At 39.8% G+C, this 17464-nt stretch overlaps 1 protein-coding gene and 1 long non-coding RNA gene across 6 annotated transcripts in view; one reads left to right on the top strand and one right to left on the bottom strand.

Annotated features, from left to right (window-relative positions):
• Nucleotides 1-17464, top strand: part of LOC114929076 (kin of IRRE-like protein 3) — a 166220-nt gene that overhangs the window by 93235 nt on the left and 55521 nt on the right. The gene's annotated exons all lie outside the window — the stretch shown is intronic.
• Nucleotides 10861-17464, bottom strand: part of LOC114929080 (uncharacterized) — a 64066-nt gene continuing 57462 nt past the window's right edge. The window contains exon 3 of one of the 2 annotated variants that reach the window (XR_003819194.2): nt 10861-11982. This is a non-coding gene — a long non-coding RNA (uncharacterized LOC114929080). Of the gene's footprint in view, nt 11983-14821; nt 16368-17464 lie in introns of those variants that run through there. The other variant, XR_003819193.2, reaches the window with a different exon arrangement.

Here is a 17464-nt window from a genome sequence, read left to right as displayed (position 1 = left end):
TGAAGTCGCGCGGCTTTCCGGTAGCGAGCAACACTTTGCTCTCTCCCCGAGAGCGCTGCATTAAGCTGAATTAAGTGCGAAGAGGTCCGAAGACTTCATCGTGTCGACGGCATTGCCGGGATTCCGGCATCGCGTCGGTCGATGGACTCGCGCGTCGCGTCGCGTCGACGGTGTCAGAGGACTCGCGCGCGCGAATGGTCACGTTTTACGATTTATCGTCACTGCTACTGTGAAATACCGCGTTCGTATCTTGCGTCACGGATGAAGGAAAAGGTCACGTACGGCGGACGCGGCGACAGTAAACCAGCATGCTCATCCGGTCCAATCTGTCTCTTTCTCTCTTCTTCCTTTTTTTTTAACATTCGCCCCGTATGCATTATTTTACAGCGCGCGTAAACGCCTCGCTTGAGTGGCGTACGAAAGAGCTGAAGTTTGCCTGAAAATTTACTCGCTCACGTTTTTCCGGCGTGAGCGCAGTGATATTTCAGATTTTTGAGTTTTTCGTGATTTTCGGGATTTTTCGGTTTTAAAAAATGTTAAAAGAAATGAAGAACGCAGAGAGAGAGAGAGAGAAGGAACGCAAATTTAAAAATTTGCGGATTTGCGACTTTTTATTTTAACCTCCTCCTGCTGCGAAATATCTGACAGATAAGAACTTTGCGAAATTGATTTCAAATGAGTTCTGCTGTTAGTTACTTGCATGATATTAGAATAATACGCGGCAAATTAAACATAGAGTAAAGTTTGCACATATCGCGACAGTGATATTTAGATAAGAATTTCCCGAGTCGCATATTCAAGAAATTCTTGGCTAAATTCTTCCGCGTGTTTGTGTTACATGGCTACATACAGATTTAAGGAATATTCTCTTGGGTTCTCATCGGATATCTTATTGAAATTAAGTGCACCTGTAATCTACGAAAATTTTACGTATTTTTGCCTTTGCTAGTTTTTATTAGTTTTTATGATGAGGATTCTTGCAACTTTTTCGAGCGCATAAAGATTTAATTATAACTAAGTTTCTTATATAATATACGTATAATTATATCTCTCGATTAATTCTTACATTTTTTAATACATAGATATAATTTAATGTTAGAATTTAAAATGCTAGACAAATTAACATTAACTCTTTTTACGAATATATAATATGAAAATGCTTTTCATATTTTAATTTTAATTTCGAGATATCTTTGCTACGGCATATTAAATTAATGTTAGGAAAATTAAATTTCTTGATGCGACTGTGCATGGATAACATAATATTTTTTATCAATTTTAATTAATTACTCTAATTAATTATTTTAATTAATTAACTTTTAATCTTATTCGATTTACTTTTATCTCTTTAATAACGAGGAAAAAGAGAGAAATTCCATGGTAAAAATACCTTGTTCGGCCAGCGAGGTTTGCGGTTCTTCATTTTCGCCAGATTCCTCCGAGACACGTAAACCGAAGTGGGTTCATCAAAGCCGCGTATGAGGCAACCGGAACGTACAATAAATTCGGGAAAAAAAAGCCAATCACACGTCCGTCCCAGTTTTTTTCGAGCAAACTATTCGTGCTATATGCGTGCTGCAAGGTACAACCATCGTTTCGTTTTTATGCGATAAAAACGCAGCATCCTAGAATTCTCGCGGTTACCATGTCGAAAAGCTGATGGATTTCCATTTTCCATCGTTGTCCTGTTCATTCGTTAATTTTATTTGCTTATTCGATAGGCACTGTGAATCACGTGACAAAATGACCAAAAAATAGAAATAAAAACCCAGCAGGATGATTATAACTGAAATTGGAGCATAATGTTATTAAAACGTAAATTACGTTCGAAGAAATAAAAATATGAATACTCTCTTTTCCGAGAGTTTGTGAAAATTAGTCTAAATTTAATCTTCTCGGCTTTAAGATTAATTGCGCGAATTTTTCAAAAGACCTGGAGAGATCGTCGCGTGGCCCTGAATCCTTCAATTTAACATTCATTCATTATTGAAACGGATCTTCATATCAAAATAGATATACATTTCAACTAATGTATAAATTCCATATATAATCTGGACTGAACACGCCAGTATTTTCTTACCGCTTCGCCCGGTGCTTATTTTTGCAGCTTATATTCGGTCGTTTTAAAACACACGGTCATATCTGAATATAGCGAGTTGACGCGGATAATTTCCGGTGGCGTTCCCACTCTTCCCGGTTTATTCCGCGAGCATCACGGGGTGACAAGCATGAGGGATGGCAACATCCAAGGGGGTGGAAGGTTGAAAGTGGATGATGAGCGAAACGAAATGGCAGGGCGACTACGTTTTATGGAAACAACAAGGAGCCGAGAGCGTGTACAATTCTTCAGAAAACATTTTTTAACAAAGCTCATATCACGCGTGACATATAACACGAGGACGGTATCGCGCGCGTTATATTTCCGTATCCGTTCGTGTGTGCATAGATCCCTTCTTTCTCGCGAAATCTCGCGGGTATGAAAAATAAATGTACCTCGCGCGCGATGGTATATATGATGATATACATATATATTTCTCGTATAGCATACATTCGGCATAAATATGTTAATGCAGAAACACAGAAACACTTTAAAAGCTCTCTTCCCGCGTATACACATCGCTCGGATAAACAAATAAATAATTCCGAACGTGCGGCTTTCCATGATGGTGAACGCGCCTTCGCGCTTCAAAATCCTCCCCAAAAAAAGCCCGCGAAACGAATCTCGCGTTTTACGTCGCTCTTGTCACGGTTTATCCGAAGCTTATCTCTCTCGCTCCCGAGCAGCCGGTTATTCCGCGGACGTCAGGATCGCCCGGAATGAAGGATATAGCGGTGAGAGCCTCCGAGAAGGAGGTGGAAAGCGAAGATGGAAGGAATAGACTGCATGTAATTAACAAGTTCCGGAATTGAGCCCTACTCTGCGTGATGAGTCACGTAATTCGAAGCTTAATGCGTATAAGTATCTCTATGTATACCTGCCCGCGAATCCCATCCATATCGGACACATTCTATCGCGTCTCTCTCTCTCTCTCTCTAGAAGTAAGTCCGGATATATGCTAAACGCCGAGCCAAACAAGCGAGAGTGCTCGATATGCATATGCAAGCGACTTCGGTGTTTATTGCCTGTGTTTCGCCGAAATGCGATTGTCGTGAAATGCTAAACCTATGCACGCCCGTTCGCGTGTATAGCGTTTGGTAGACACGTGTTGCGCGAGAAAGTAATATGGTAACCGTCGCGTCTCGAAAACGTACCGTAAAATCGGATACACAAATCATCCGACGAACGATGATGGGAAAAATTCTAATCATTTATCATAAAAATCTGGTTTTTAAAATTTTTGTTTTTTAATAAAAGTTTAATAAGCGCGTATGAGAACTCGTAGTTATGTACATATCTGTATTTACAAACTTGGAAATTATATATAAATGCCGCATAAATGTTGCAATTTACTTTCTCTGCTTCAGGCAGATTGAAAGGTCAGCAGTTGCTAAAAACGTAATTATTCTGGCAGAGCGAACCTTATTTATTCTTGCAACAATAAATAGAATTTTTTTAGTGATGTTTGGAATGAAAATCGAGTTTCATCAATATCGGATTTATAACTCGTTTCTTATGAGTCTTTCGGTTATATATAAGTAACAATGTCTCGTACAAAGGTAAATCGAAGACAAATAAATGTTGCGATTTCTTCGCTCAAATGGAGAGAACTTCGCTAAGCTTTCGTTAGTGCCTTCCATCTGCCGTTTCGTTGTAGTATCTCGAAAGAGCAGCGAAGCAATAAATGTTCCTTCCTTACAAGGCGGCAGCAGCTGACAAAGAACGACGGAAGATGCTTGCCGAAGCCATCGGCGACACGCAGAGAGACGTTAAACATTTATAGGTAGTGTACGAGGGAAGTAGGATAGAAAATCTGACTCTCTCTCTTTGGCGATCGTTTCATGGAGCTTCCCGACGGTGCTTCCCGACGAAAGAGAACTTCGTGAACCGATAATAAAATCGCGACGCGAGGTAAAGCGGCTTATCAGGACGGGCGCCTCCTCGTTCTGCTCCATTTCGACGCGATCGTCGAGAAAGCATTCCCGAATTGTTCGAGTGCCCTTCGAAGGAACGTATAAATTTCGCCGTTCGGAATTCGGATGGCCTCGGATCCCGCCTGGATCGAATGTAATACGTGCTCTAATCTGCATACTTTTATTCCAATCGGATTGTGAAGGAAAATGGAGAGAGATGCTCAGAAAGAGGTCTAAACTTGCCAAAATATATATTCCATAAAGTCCTATATACATTTATTTTGCATAATTTTGCAATTATTTGCCATTTCAAAGTTATTCCCTTTTTCGTTATTCGCAATTATTTTTATCTACGAGCGAAATATAATTAGCAAAATAGGAGTACTGAATTTGTTATCATTTAAGAGATTTAGCATACATTTTCCGATTAAATAAATTTCGGAGCGAAGTCAATCATAAATATAAGAAATAAGTTGTCATATAATGTTCTTAATCTTGTCTTATATTATTAAAGAGAAAAGTCTCTTTGACGACGACTCTGTTAGTATGTTGGGAAATTGTTATCAACGGTCTCGGCTCATGGCTATCGATTACCTACTACTATCAATTACCTCGTTGTGGATAAATTGTGCTCCGGTTTCTCTCTGGTTATTCGCAAAACGATTAATCATCCGATAGCGAGCGGCAGTCTTACATCTCGTAGAAATAAAATAACGCGTGTAATTTACAACCCACATTTAATCTCCTTGTAAAATCCTCAATGGGGGACTGCACTTTGTTTTTCCTAAAACTCAACATCGAACTCGTACTAAAACTCCATTGCGTCAACGTAAATATCGATTTTTTTCTTTCACTATCAATAAGTATTTATATAAATGCAGATAAAAATTGTTACGAGCGTATACGCTATTTCTATCCTTCGTGAATCTTTCACAGAATAACCCTATTAACTGGTATAGAAAAACTTCAATAAGGGATGACAATGATTTTTACGTAACCAAAAAGAAAGTAATGTTAAAATATTGAACGGTATAAAATATTTTGCTTACGTAAAAGTATGTAAATTCATTTTCTCTCTAATGCCATTAAATATTTATTAGAGTACGTACTCTATCGAGTATCAAAACTAAATTATATTTTGAGGAAATTACGAACCCTTCGTCAACAATCATTAGTTTTCATTAGCGCTATCAGCAAATTGAATCTTCTAAATTCATCCATTATTTATTAATATCTCTATTACGATGTCCAATAGATTTTAAAGCCAAATATTAAATTATTTATACAAAGCAAAACTTGAACAGCATTTTGGAAGAAATGGAAAACTTGTGCCTTAAAAGATCCAGACTATTGAACGGAAGGTTAAAGAGGAGAGAGCAGAAGAAAAAGAAACTATTTGATTAAAGATCCAAGAAAAGCAGCTGTTAACAGAATCGATGATCAGTTTCGGCAACCCCTGCAGTTATACACTTTCGCGCCTTTCACGAGCGATCCCGCCGTTCGATTCGAATATTTATCGCGCACGCGTCTATCAGCAAGTAATTGCGGCCTGCTCGCCTTTGTTGCCAGCGAAAAACTCACCATTGTTCTCGCAAATGTATTCCATTCGCGCCGACCCGCGGAGAGAAAAATAAAAAAAAAAAAAAAGAGCGAGGAAAAAGAAAAAAAAATAAAAAGTGAGCTTTGTCAAACGCGTTTGTCGATACCACGAGTCGTCATCGTCATCGTCGTTACTGCAGTCGCTACAACTCGCGTTAAAAACGCGTCCCTTCGCGTGTAAGCGTTCCCCTGGCGATTCGCGGATTTATTTTGCCCCGTTTTCCGGCACGTGACAGGCCGCGCTCCATCGATTCGAGAGCGGATGAAAAATTAGCCGATTGCCCGAGGAAGAAATCGCGATTAGTATATTCTCTCCGTCCCGTGATAAGCGACGCCGTTGTTGTTTTGGATTAACGCCTCTCTCTGTTTACGTTAGAGCTATTTAGTAATTCGCCTGCGCGTAATACGGAATTGCGTTTGTAAATTACACGTTTATCGCGTTATTTCACACGCGTGTTTGTCACATAGACAGGCGCGCATGCGCATGATACGGGGATGTATATTATGTATATATGTGTGTACGTATAACTGGATTTAATTATTCTGTGCGGTTGTTACGATGGATTTCTGACGAACCGCATTGTGAATCGCGCAGGCATTGTTGTTGACGAGCGCCATCGGCGTGTTAACACATAAGGCAACGTTTAATTGAAATTTATATTATCGTAAATTAACGCGAAATTAATGTGTACTGATACGCACGCACTAACGGGTGAGACTTGGGGATAAAATCGTTTTCGAAATTTGCATGCATATGGCTACCTGCTTCGCGTTTGGCTAAATGATCTCGCCATCAATTATGCGCGTTGATGCTGCTTTAGTGGCATTTGACATTTGTTGATTTTAATGAAAAAGTTTATGTCAAATAACTTTAATTATATTATCAAGAAAGTTGTCAAAAAAAAAAAAAAATAAAAAAATAATAATAATAATAAGATTGTTGCGCAAATTTAATTCGAGTGTCTATTAAACCCTGGATTAGTTTAGCAACTATTTCCATATAGCTGAATGATTAAATAAGGAAGTTTATCACATTTGTGCGCTTTAATAATGCCTGAAATTTTCGCTCGCCCAAAGAAGGTATATACGTTGCGAATTTTGAACCACCATTGAACGTTATTTTTGCCCGAATTTGCGGCGCGTTGGCGGTCATAAAAGAAGCCAGGAAGGAGAGGAAAAAAGCTTTCATTTAAATTCTATGACGGACGGCGCTGTAATTCTAGAACGCATCGTATCGCGAATGTTCGTACACGCGGGAAACGCAATATCTATCATCAAAAGCCGACAACGTCGCTGCGGGACTGCTGGTAATACTTGATTTTCGCGGAATAAAAGCGGAAGGGAGGATGCTGAAGAGCGCGAGGGCGAAATAGTAATGCGGTTGCCGAGAAAGCTCTCGCGCTGCGAAGGTCTTCTTAAATCGTATCGATATCGCGAACTCTACGTTAAAACCTCGCTTTTCGCGAAACGATTCTTTGTCATATTTATGTAACGGCAAACCTTGCCGCAGTGGCTTCCAGAATAACGAGAATATAACAATTGCCTCAATACAATATGAATATTAATAATCGCGCATTGAATATTAATATTTATATATTAATGGGATATATTGTTATTAATTGTGTGCTTTATGTGTGAAACGTACCGTATAATTCATTGATGAAAAAAATAAAATAATTTTTTCCTCACCAAACATTTAGTCGAAGGCTCTTCGTAATTTTAATTATAATTATTTTGATAATTATGGCATTGCGCTTTATAACTTGAAAGTTACTCATGTTTCGACATTTTTGTTAGAATCTTTTCGGTACGGAAAGTTTTTACGGCTCTTTTTGCAATGAAAATAAAAAAATAAACATAAAGCTTTTCGCGTCATGTAACGGTCCTTCGTAGATTATAACATGCAAATGCAGGACTCGCAGCAGTTCTTATTTTTTTCGGCTACCATCGTTAAAGGAAGCGCGCGCGATGAAAGATTTAATTTTTCTCTAATCCCCTTAAGAAGATAGTTTCCGTAAACGACTGCTCGTGCTCGAGCTTTTACTATAGGGGAAAAAAAATATTTTCCATCCGACCTCGATGCCAGGCGTACAAATTAAGAAAAGACGTCTCTCGTTCTCGTTCCCGTTTCCTCGCAAACGTTCATTTTAATACGATAAGAAATGTATTTAAGACGATGTACAATTTTTTTCCCGGATGCATTTAATTTTCACGAGGCACTTCGTCGAGTAAAATTTGATTTTTGCGCTTGGAATAATTGTAGGTATATCATTAAAAAAAAATGAATTATTTTGATTTTAAGGAATCGTTTAAATGTTAGAAAATAACTTAAATAATTAAATAACTATATAGAAAAAATTGACGAATTTTTGTGTGATTTTATAAAAGTCATTATCCTCTAATAAGAAGAATTAATCTCGAATTGAGATTCGTTCTGCTACGAGAAAGAACTTTTTGATGCCTCCCCAGAAAGCAGTCAGGCGTATCCGTTCGTAGAACTTTAAGACACGTGAATCCTTTTAACCCGAGGCTAGTTTACTGGTTAATTAGGTCGCGTCAGTCGTGACTCGCGAAAAGTTAAATGCGCGAAGTTCAACGCGTAGGAATTTGGTCGGTTTGGAATAATTCAGTATTTAATTTTTGCCTCCTTTGCTTCAACAGTAAGTTAAACAATCGTGCGCGTGCACAGCCCACGAGCGAACTTCAAAAAGACGTCAACGAACGTTAAAGTGCTTTCGAGCTGATGTTTGAGCTTGTCTCTGCCAGACGTGTTTCTTTGTTTTTTTGCACGGAGCTCTTTACAAGTATATCAAACAAAGGTATATCAAACACAATTTTTTTAAGTATTTTTTTTTTTATACAATCATCTTCAATTTGCAAAAATCTGAAATCAATATTTATTAAGAGACAAGAGCAAAAAGAGAGTGAGAGACATGTTTAAATAGCATATTCTTTCAACTTGTTACATCGATATCATTTAACATCAGAAATTGATACGTTTATATTTGCACAATTTTTTTCATCATACAGATGATAACAAACCTCGGATGTATTTTATCGGGAAATGCAATTTCAGCGAAAGTTAAACACACTTTAGTTTCCTGCTTTTACCGTACAGCAACGTTACTTTCCGTTCGAGGCTCCTCGCGGGAGCAGGAGGCAAGGACCTCCAACGACTTCCGATAAACCTGATTTTCGCGAGTAACTGCATTCCGGTGTGCAGAATCCCACTCCATTCCTCTCCACTCGGCATAATCGCTAAAAAGAGCAGGGAAACAAAAATTCACTTCGCCCGGTAGTAGTAGTCGGAATCTCGCGGCGAGGACGGTCCTTCGGGCGAGCCTGCATTTTTTTGCAGTCGTCGTTCATCGATCGCAAGTCAACCGTGGCCGTACCTTATCCAACCGTGGTCCGCATAAAAATCGTGACGCACGTTGGCGCCCTGGATGGGTGTCGGGTGGAAAAAAAGGGTTGCCGCGCAATATGGGGAAGCCGGAACACTAACACGGACAATGGCGAGTCGTTGGCGAATTTTCGTTGAAATAACAGTTGGAGGCACACACACACGTAGTACATGCAACACACGCATGTGCACACGCGGCTCTCTGAAAAATGTCACCTCCCACCGTAGAGCTGCAAAGCAAATAAAGTAGAAAAGGGGGAGGCAAAAGCCGTCGCTTCGACCAGCGAGTAATAGTCGCCTGTACTCAACATCCGTTCACGCTGCATCAACAGCCACATCGCACATTGGGTTATATCGAACGTGCGAGAGGGTTCAGTTTATCGCAAGTTCGCTCGATAACTTCGAGTACTCAACAATCTCCCTGACAACAAGTTTAATAACGAGGAGTTTGGGACGCACGATTGGAATATTTCTCTCATTTAATTATGTAATGCTTCTTTTTCAAACACTTTTGAACAGCCTTTTTATTTTTCTACGCTTTGTATACATATTCGCATGAATAGATGCAAAACTAATAATTTCTGGCTGTATAGACTATGCACCAGGTGCACCAAGATAAATTTTCGTATTATTATTCAGAATTTTCATAATACATATTATACCCTCTTTTTTCTACTGGTACTTTATATTACCGAAAGCAATATATTTATTTCGGACAAAGGAGTCGATATAAACAGCTTTGTGAAACGCATCGCGAAATATACATATATATGTATATTCCCTTCTTCTATTGGGCTCTTTCATCACGCGTTATTTCGCACTCCTCTCTTCATTTTTCACGAGGAATAATACGAGAATAATACGAAAGAACGCGAACAAAGGGCGCTCAAACAAGGAAGAGACATTCGTGTTTACCCGCTAAATTCGCGGCCATTTACCACGAGAATAAAGTAAGAGGCTGTAAGGGATTTTTCCTACGAGCAGCCACAGCACGTGCCGGGGCACACGTGTGCGTTCGCCAAACACGCGGAACACGTGATTCACCTGTGCAAGGGAGCGCCATACGTGTGTAATGGTCCCGTGTAGTTTCAGGATGCTGCAGCGGATTCCTGGCGACGACACTGCTGTACGGGGCGTTTGTGCAACGAGGGAAGTGAAAAAAAGGGGAACGATCGGGCGTGGCGGGAGAGAAAACGCGGTGGAGTAAAATGCTAAAAGCTGACGGGAGAAAACGTGCGCGCGCGCGCGAGAACTGTACGTTAATATCGTATATTTTTATTTCACACCCCGGCGACGAACCGAAGGCGCCGACACGAAACGCGGCTTGAATAAATATTCGCGGGTCCATCCCGCCCGGAATTTTTCTTTATTCAACTCGAGTTCGGTGCCCAGCAGCTGGTTTAACTCTGCCTCTGCCGAAAATCTATCCTCGTACGAGTATATATATAAGATTATTGAAAACGGGAACGATATTTTTTTAATATGCCGTAATTTTGGCGCATATTATCCGCGCGCATCTGTTTTATGAATTTTCGCGTTATTTGCTTTTTAGTGGAGTTTATTGAGCTTTTTTTTTTTTTTTATCTTTTGCGCCCTATCGTTGATTTTACCAGGTGAAATTGCAGGGAAAAAAAGTCGGGCACGATGATCGGTGCAGGAGCGACGTCTGTTTAATGGTTTTCTAAAAGCACCCGTCGACGCGGATGAGCTTTCTTCGTTCGTGTCGAAGTACTCAATACCGGCTACGCAAGTGTTTGCTTGTGTATGTGTGCGAATGCGCAACGGAAAGAGTTTTTTTCCTCGAGAGCAAGTGGTATTAAGATAACTATTAAGGTTCAGATTATTTTCGATTATTCGTCGTAATGGCTTTTTGCAATTTATTTTCTCATTATTACATACGCTTCTGCAGATGTAGATAATTATATCAGTTTTATAGGTATATAGAGACATATACCGGTAAAAACATATAAATTTCACAATTTTGCACATATTTTGCATTTTGAAAAATTATAATCGCGAATACTTGGTGAAAGTTGAAGCATACTTTTGTAATAAAATCAGTTTAACGTGATATATAATATTTGAATATTGGAAAACTTTGTAAGTTTGATGTAGCAGTTTACTTACTTGGAGCGAAAATGAAACTTTCGCAACATTTCGCATGTCGATACGTCGACACGATACAATCTTCAAAATCAATCAATCAATCAATTATACCTACCTAATTTTGCGTGTAAACAGCCAATACACGATTATATAATCTTGAATGCCGGCAATATCTAATTTCCGGCGAGCTTCTTCGCAAAAACCTATCACGATCATATATTATAATTACGATCGATTCGATAAATTAATAAAAAAAAAATTACGATAGGGCGGCACACTCGATCAAGCATTCGTACTCGTGTCGAGCTCATCACCGAGATTTAATAGCATTAATATCCGTACACGTGAGCAGACTGTTAAGCGTGTACAGTGTGTACATACACGTGACTATGTACACGCACGAATAATCTGCGAATCTCGGCTGAACACACACACAGACATACGTACACACATACGTTACCGTACAACACATGTTCGACGCATCAAGCGCAGCATCCGACATCCCCTATTCGAGTGTCCCGATCGTGTCTCTTTAAACGCTATTATGGCCTTATTTGTCCGCGCATATAAGGCTATTATAGATATACATATATATATATATATATATATATATATATATATATACACGGTGAAATGCGATATCGGATAGGGTCTTTGTACCATCGGACTTTGATACTTAATATTAATTATACCACTTGGCCCTCTCCTCTATATAGACACACAGCGTGGTTGCACTATGTCATTATTAGAGTCTGGTCGACCCCAACGGTGGTCTTCTGGGACGTGCATCGTGGTCGCGCTGCATACACGACATGCGGGCGAGCTGCACCTGCGAATGTGCCGCTCCAGTAGTTGTCCTTTCTCTGGAAAAATAGCCTCCGTAAGCGGTCGCCGAGATTCCTATCGATTCTCGGCTTTACACGAGTTCCGTACATGCGCTGCGAATTTGTTTCAAGTGTTATAACAATATCGTACGGATCAATTAATGCTGTAGAATTTAACAGAAATAATTTAGCTCAAAGATCTATTTTCACAAGTCTTCATAATTGTTTCAAATTCCCAAAATGTGCAGTCATATACGTGAATTCGTACATTTTACAGTGAGATGGATCGATTGTAACGATTCACCAAAACGGAATATCTGTTTTCAGATAATGTTCAAGAGTATAAAATTTTCATTCGCTAAAGATACCTACATATAATGCACGAGTTTGCATAATAACGTCGACACAATGGTGGGTGCATGATTAAAATTATTTTTGTTTCTTATTTTTTGTTCTTCCTTAATTTTTATAAATTTAATTTAAAAAAATTTCTTTTATATATTAAAATAAAATCCAAATCCAAAAATAAATTCCCGGGATTATTGAAAAGGCGAGCCAATACTTCATTTTTTAAATGATTTCAAAGAGGACAAATGCCCTCCCTCTGCGAACTCCCGTGACGCCGACATTAAAGACGCCCAGCCCAAGCATTATTAGCCAGACTTAGCGATGAAGAACGAGAGAGTAGAGGCGGCGCGCTTTAAATAAAGTTGTAACTGCTTAAACAAAAGGGGCGTATTTCTCCGGCGCAAACAAAAAGCAGGCTCATTTCACCGGCAGGATTTGCGGACGACTATTTTGTCGCGGGACATTCGTTATGGCTAATTCGCTCGCGCGGTCGCTTCTTCTTCCTCGACCGGAGGTACGCTTCTTTGCCGAGCGACGCGGAAATTGCACGAGCAAACTTCATATGTTGCGGAATACATCCGAGTGTACATGTATATGCATACGTGGACCGACGCGACGCGGCCGTGTCATCCCTCGGGGAGGGTCGAAATTGCGCGACCGAATTCTTTCCTACGCCGACCACGCAAACGCGGATGAAACCGCACGCGAGTCGGTTCGTTTGTGCGCGAACACACACGCGCGTCACTGCAAATTGCGGAGATTGAAATTACGCGATATTCTGTCTGCTTTGCGATACACGGCCGGCAAATTCGCGCGCGGCAACTCGCTGCTTCCTCGTATCGATGCCAATGTTCCAGGCGATAATTCCTGGTGTATCTAGATAAGGGTATCGCGCATTCGATATTCGAAAGTTATCGCGACGAAAATTAATCGCGCGACGCAAAATCACGAATACTTGAGATTGCGACTCGCTTCGCGCTAAATGCTCTTAATAAGGAAGCATTTGTAGCATCAAGTGGCCTGAACACAATCTTTATTATATATGCATATATTGTAGAACAAATAGACTCGTGAAAAAATGGTTGAGAATGAAAATAAATATTGCGAAGAAGAAAGTTACAAATTGTAGAATATAAAATATACAAAGAACACGATGTTAAATGTCAAGAATAATGTATAGCTGATAACGAGATAAAAAGAGGTGCAAAGTCATTAAAAAATTACGAAGGAAAATATAAAAGACGATTTATAAGAGTAACTATTTATACGAAAAGCAGAATGTTCCATCAGTTAAATCCGGTGTTAAATTAAGAAAGACATAATGCATAGCATAATCTAGTAAAGTTGAGTATATATAGGAAGACATCAAGCGAACGCATATTCTTATCGCTGATTTGACTTGCCAACTTGAAATGAAGATATAAAATTAAAGTGATCCATGGAAAAGGTAAAGAAGGGGAAAAAAAGGTTTACGAGAAGGAAGATGTGCATTTATCCCGCGCTACGAAGTTAAGTCGCTTAAGAGTATTAAACGACGCATCCGATAAGTTTCACGGTATTGCTGACAAAAAGTTCTTGAAGACGTAATGAGAATGAAAGAGCGGGATATAGAGTAAAGAGTTGAAGCGAAGTTTTCAAGCTTTGTAAGTTAAAAGCGGAGAAAATACATCGCGCAACGATGACGCGGATCTCGGGAAAGAAATAACGAACGCGAGTTGAATAAATCGGCGTTCCGACTTAAAACGAATCATTTCGCTGAAGCGAAATCGAATGTTTTTTTTTTTCGTCCGATCTACTTATCTCTCCTGTCACCCGTCTTCGTTTTCAGCGCTTAAACGCGACAATGCGCGTGTCACGTTTATACAGGGAAGGTGATCGAACGGGGATTCTCTCCTATCTCGAGGAGACTCAACTCGAGACTCATCCGAGACACGCGCAACGCTTCCGACAGGTCTCGCGCATCAGTTCTGATTTAGAGTAGAGAGAAGGCACGACACGCGCGAACTGAACCACCAGTCGCTATTGTCGGTCCGCGTCACGTACAAATGTGTCACAACTTTGGATCAGAGGTCTCGGGGATCTCCTGGGTATAGCCGCTGATCCTCTTTATGTATTTGGTCCTTCAGCACGTACCAGCCACTCTCCGCACTGGCCGCAATGGCGTAACAATAAATCTCCCGATGCCCGGGTTATGAGCCGGAATCCGATTACCCCGTGTGTTTTTGCCGTCGGTGATTTTTTGACTGTTAAGTAAATTGAAGCACGGAAAAACATTATTGTTAAATCAGATTACTTTTGGATTGATGGAAAAGGTTTGTCGTCGAGGGAAATTCAAGAATTCGCAATTACGAAGTTGTGACGAACGATTTTTATTAATCAAAAATCACCATTGACTAAGCATTCGGATATCTAATTCAAGTTTTGTATAAAAAATAAACAGAACAGCCATGTTGATCAATTATATAAAAAGAATTAATGGTCAAGAATATTTATTACAATTTATATCAATATAATATATTTGTCTGCGTTATTCAAGATTATTAAAATTTTTATAGGTTTTATCTAATTCACTAATTACGCTATTTATAATTATTGGGCGAATTTTCATTCTAGTACCGTCGTTCCTCTATTCAGAACAGTCATGTTGATCAATTATATAAAAAGAATTAATGGTCAAGAATATTTATTACAATTTATATCAATATAATATATTTGTCTGCGTTATTCAAAATTATTAAAATTTTTATAGGTTTTATCTAATTCACTGATTACGCTATTTACAATTATTGGGCGAATTTTCATTCTAGTACCGTCGTTCCTCTATTCTTCCCTCTTGTCAATCTGTCATTTAAAAAAATATTAAATTAAGTATGACAAGAAGGAGGCACTTGATCATAAATTATTCGCGATCGGCGCTGTCCGATAAATGATTGAAAATCATCATCTTCATTCACCAGAGGATCGACCCATCAACCCTACGGAAATTCTGACAAATTCGGTAGAATTGTTCCACGCTGCTGGCTGATCATTAAGTGGCGATAGGCGAACTTTTGATGTTAATTGTGTGGCTCCGCCCTCGTCACGTCATCGGCCACGCGATAATCAATTCTTCAGGTTCCTCCTTTCACAAAGGTCCCCTTTGTTTTCACGTGTCGAGTTATCGAACCGTTCGCGTTAGAAATGAAAAAATTCCGGCTGACATTTTTCCCTTTTCGCATTTGATTATTCGCAAGATTCTCTTACGTTAACGATACAACCGACGAAATTTCGTTTATCCCGCTCAAACCTGTCGTTCTTCATCATTGCCCGAGAGAAATGCGAGCAAATGATGCTGCAGAGTTAAAAAGAACGGAAAAAGAGAGCAGACGGGGGATGCCTCGTCCACCAAGCGGAATATATGATGAAATGCCAGCCGTCACTCGCTGGAGTCCGCTAAATCGGTGGAGAAACGAGAACGCGCGCGCGCGCGCGCGAGAGAGAGAGAGGGAAAGGGAAAGAACCAGGGGAAGAAGAGGATGGGGTAGAAGAGTCCGGATCAACAAACAGATTAATCTGCGTTAAATCCTGGACGCGTTCTGCGCATCCAGGCGACGGCGGCCAGAGGGTGAGAGAGCGAGGTGAAAAAACGAGGGAGCACGCCGGGAGAAAAAAAATGCCGCGCGAGAGGAAAATTTTTATTCACGAGAAGTCGTTCATCAACAGTCCGGAATATTCTGCCGGTCAACCGCGTCCCTCCCTTCTAGACATTTCGTCACTCCACGTGACATAGGATACCTCCGATGACATAAAACGCGTATATATACATATTTATCGCAGATCGGCGAGGCGAGAGCGAGCTCGGTCGGGGAGGTTGTTTTCGCGCCATAACTTAATTTACCCCTCATCGAGGATACGCAAACCCGTTTAAGCCGGGCGAGATCCCTACCTACCCTCTCGACGTCGAGAGTAGGGGATAGGCGGTGACTCCATTTCCAGAGGCTGCCGCACGACCAAGAGTGAATTATTGCGCGCTACGATGCCCGGGATGACCGTAGCTGAACTTGCACTCTGAATCAAGACTTTCCGCACCTTCCTCCCTAAAGCATACAAAGGCGCGATACGTGAAAAATTTCGGAATACGTTTCTCCTCGTCTCGGAATGGCTCGAAAGTGTTATAGGAATTGTTACGCGAATCCACAAAGCGATAAAAGGCTATAAAATGATATCTTTTTAATGGGATTTTATTTTGCTTTTCTTGCAAGTATATATATTTTCAAGTCAAAAGTCGGAAATTAAAATCCTTATATTCCTCCCTAAAGCATACAAAGACGCGATACGTGAAAAATTTCGGAATACGTTTCTCCTCGTCTCGGAATGGCTCTAAAGTGTTATAGGAATTGTTACGCGAATCCACAAAGCGATAAAAGGCTATAAAATGATATTTTCTTAATGGGATTTTATTTTGCTTTTTTTCTTTAATTTTTTATCAAGTATATATATTTTCAAGTCAAAAGTCGGAAATTAAAATCCTTATATTCAATATAATTTGTAACAGCTCTTTAGAAAATTTTAATCTACAAATAAAAAGGCAATAAGAGCTAATTAAGTTCTATACTAGAAATTTATTTGTGAAAAGATTTATAACATAAAATATTAAATATTAGGCAGAAATAAATTCGTTTGTACGTTTCGGTTGTCTTTTTCAACCTTCTTCAGCGCATCAATTAAAATTAAAGATTGATAGAATTATATTCAAGTTTATGAAAAATTGACAGAAGAAATATAGACACTTTACTCATACATTATGTATCCTCTCGTATCTTCATCTATAGACTTTGGGGATTATACTTGACTTCGAGATATCGGTATATGTATAAATTTGCGTAAAATAAATGTATCGTCATCAAAAATAGACACTCGAGAACGAAATTCTCGAAATATATCTTACACTTGAGAATCGACGCTGCATCGATGTGCAATCAGCTAAAAGCAATTCCGCCTTTCGCGACTGGCGCGATGATGATTATGAGGGCGATCGATCGGGCAGAAACGGGGCATCGCGCGGTAATCACTTAAAATCGCTCGTTACTTAATTACGCGAAATCCCTCACAAGCCGCGTAATTAAATCCCGTGGAATCATGCGGTCGGCGGCTGCTTTTCCCATGCGAACGCGATCCCGGCCCGACGATGCAT

The sequence above is a fragment of the Nylanderia fulva genome, unplaced genomic scaffold (assembly GCF_048542155.1).
Source record: "Nylanderia fulva isolate GAGA-0341 unplaced genomic scaffold, ASM4854215v1 Scaffold14, whole genome shotgun sequence".
NCBI classification, from domain to species: domain Eukaryota; kingdom Metazoa; phylum Arthropoda; class Insecta; order Hymenoptera; family Formicidae; genus Nylanderia; species Nylanderia fulva.
This window is presented reverse-complemented; position numbering and strand designations above follow the sequence as displayed.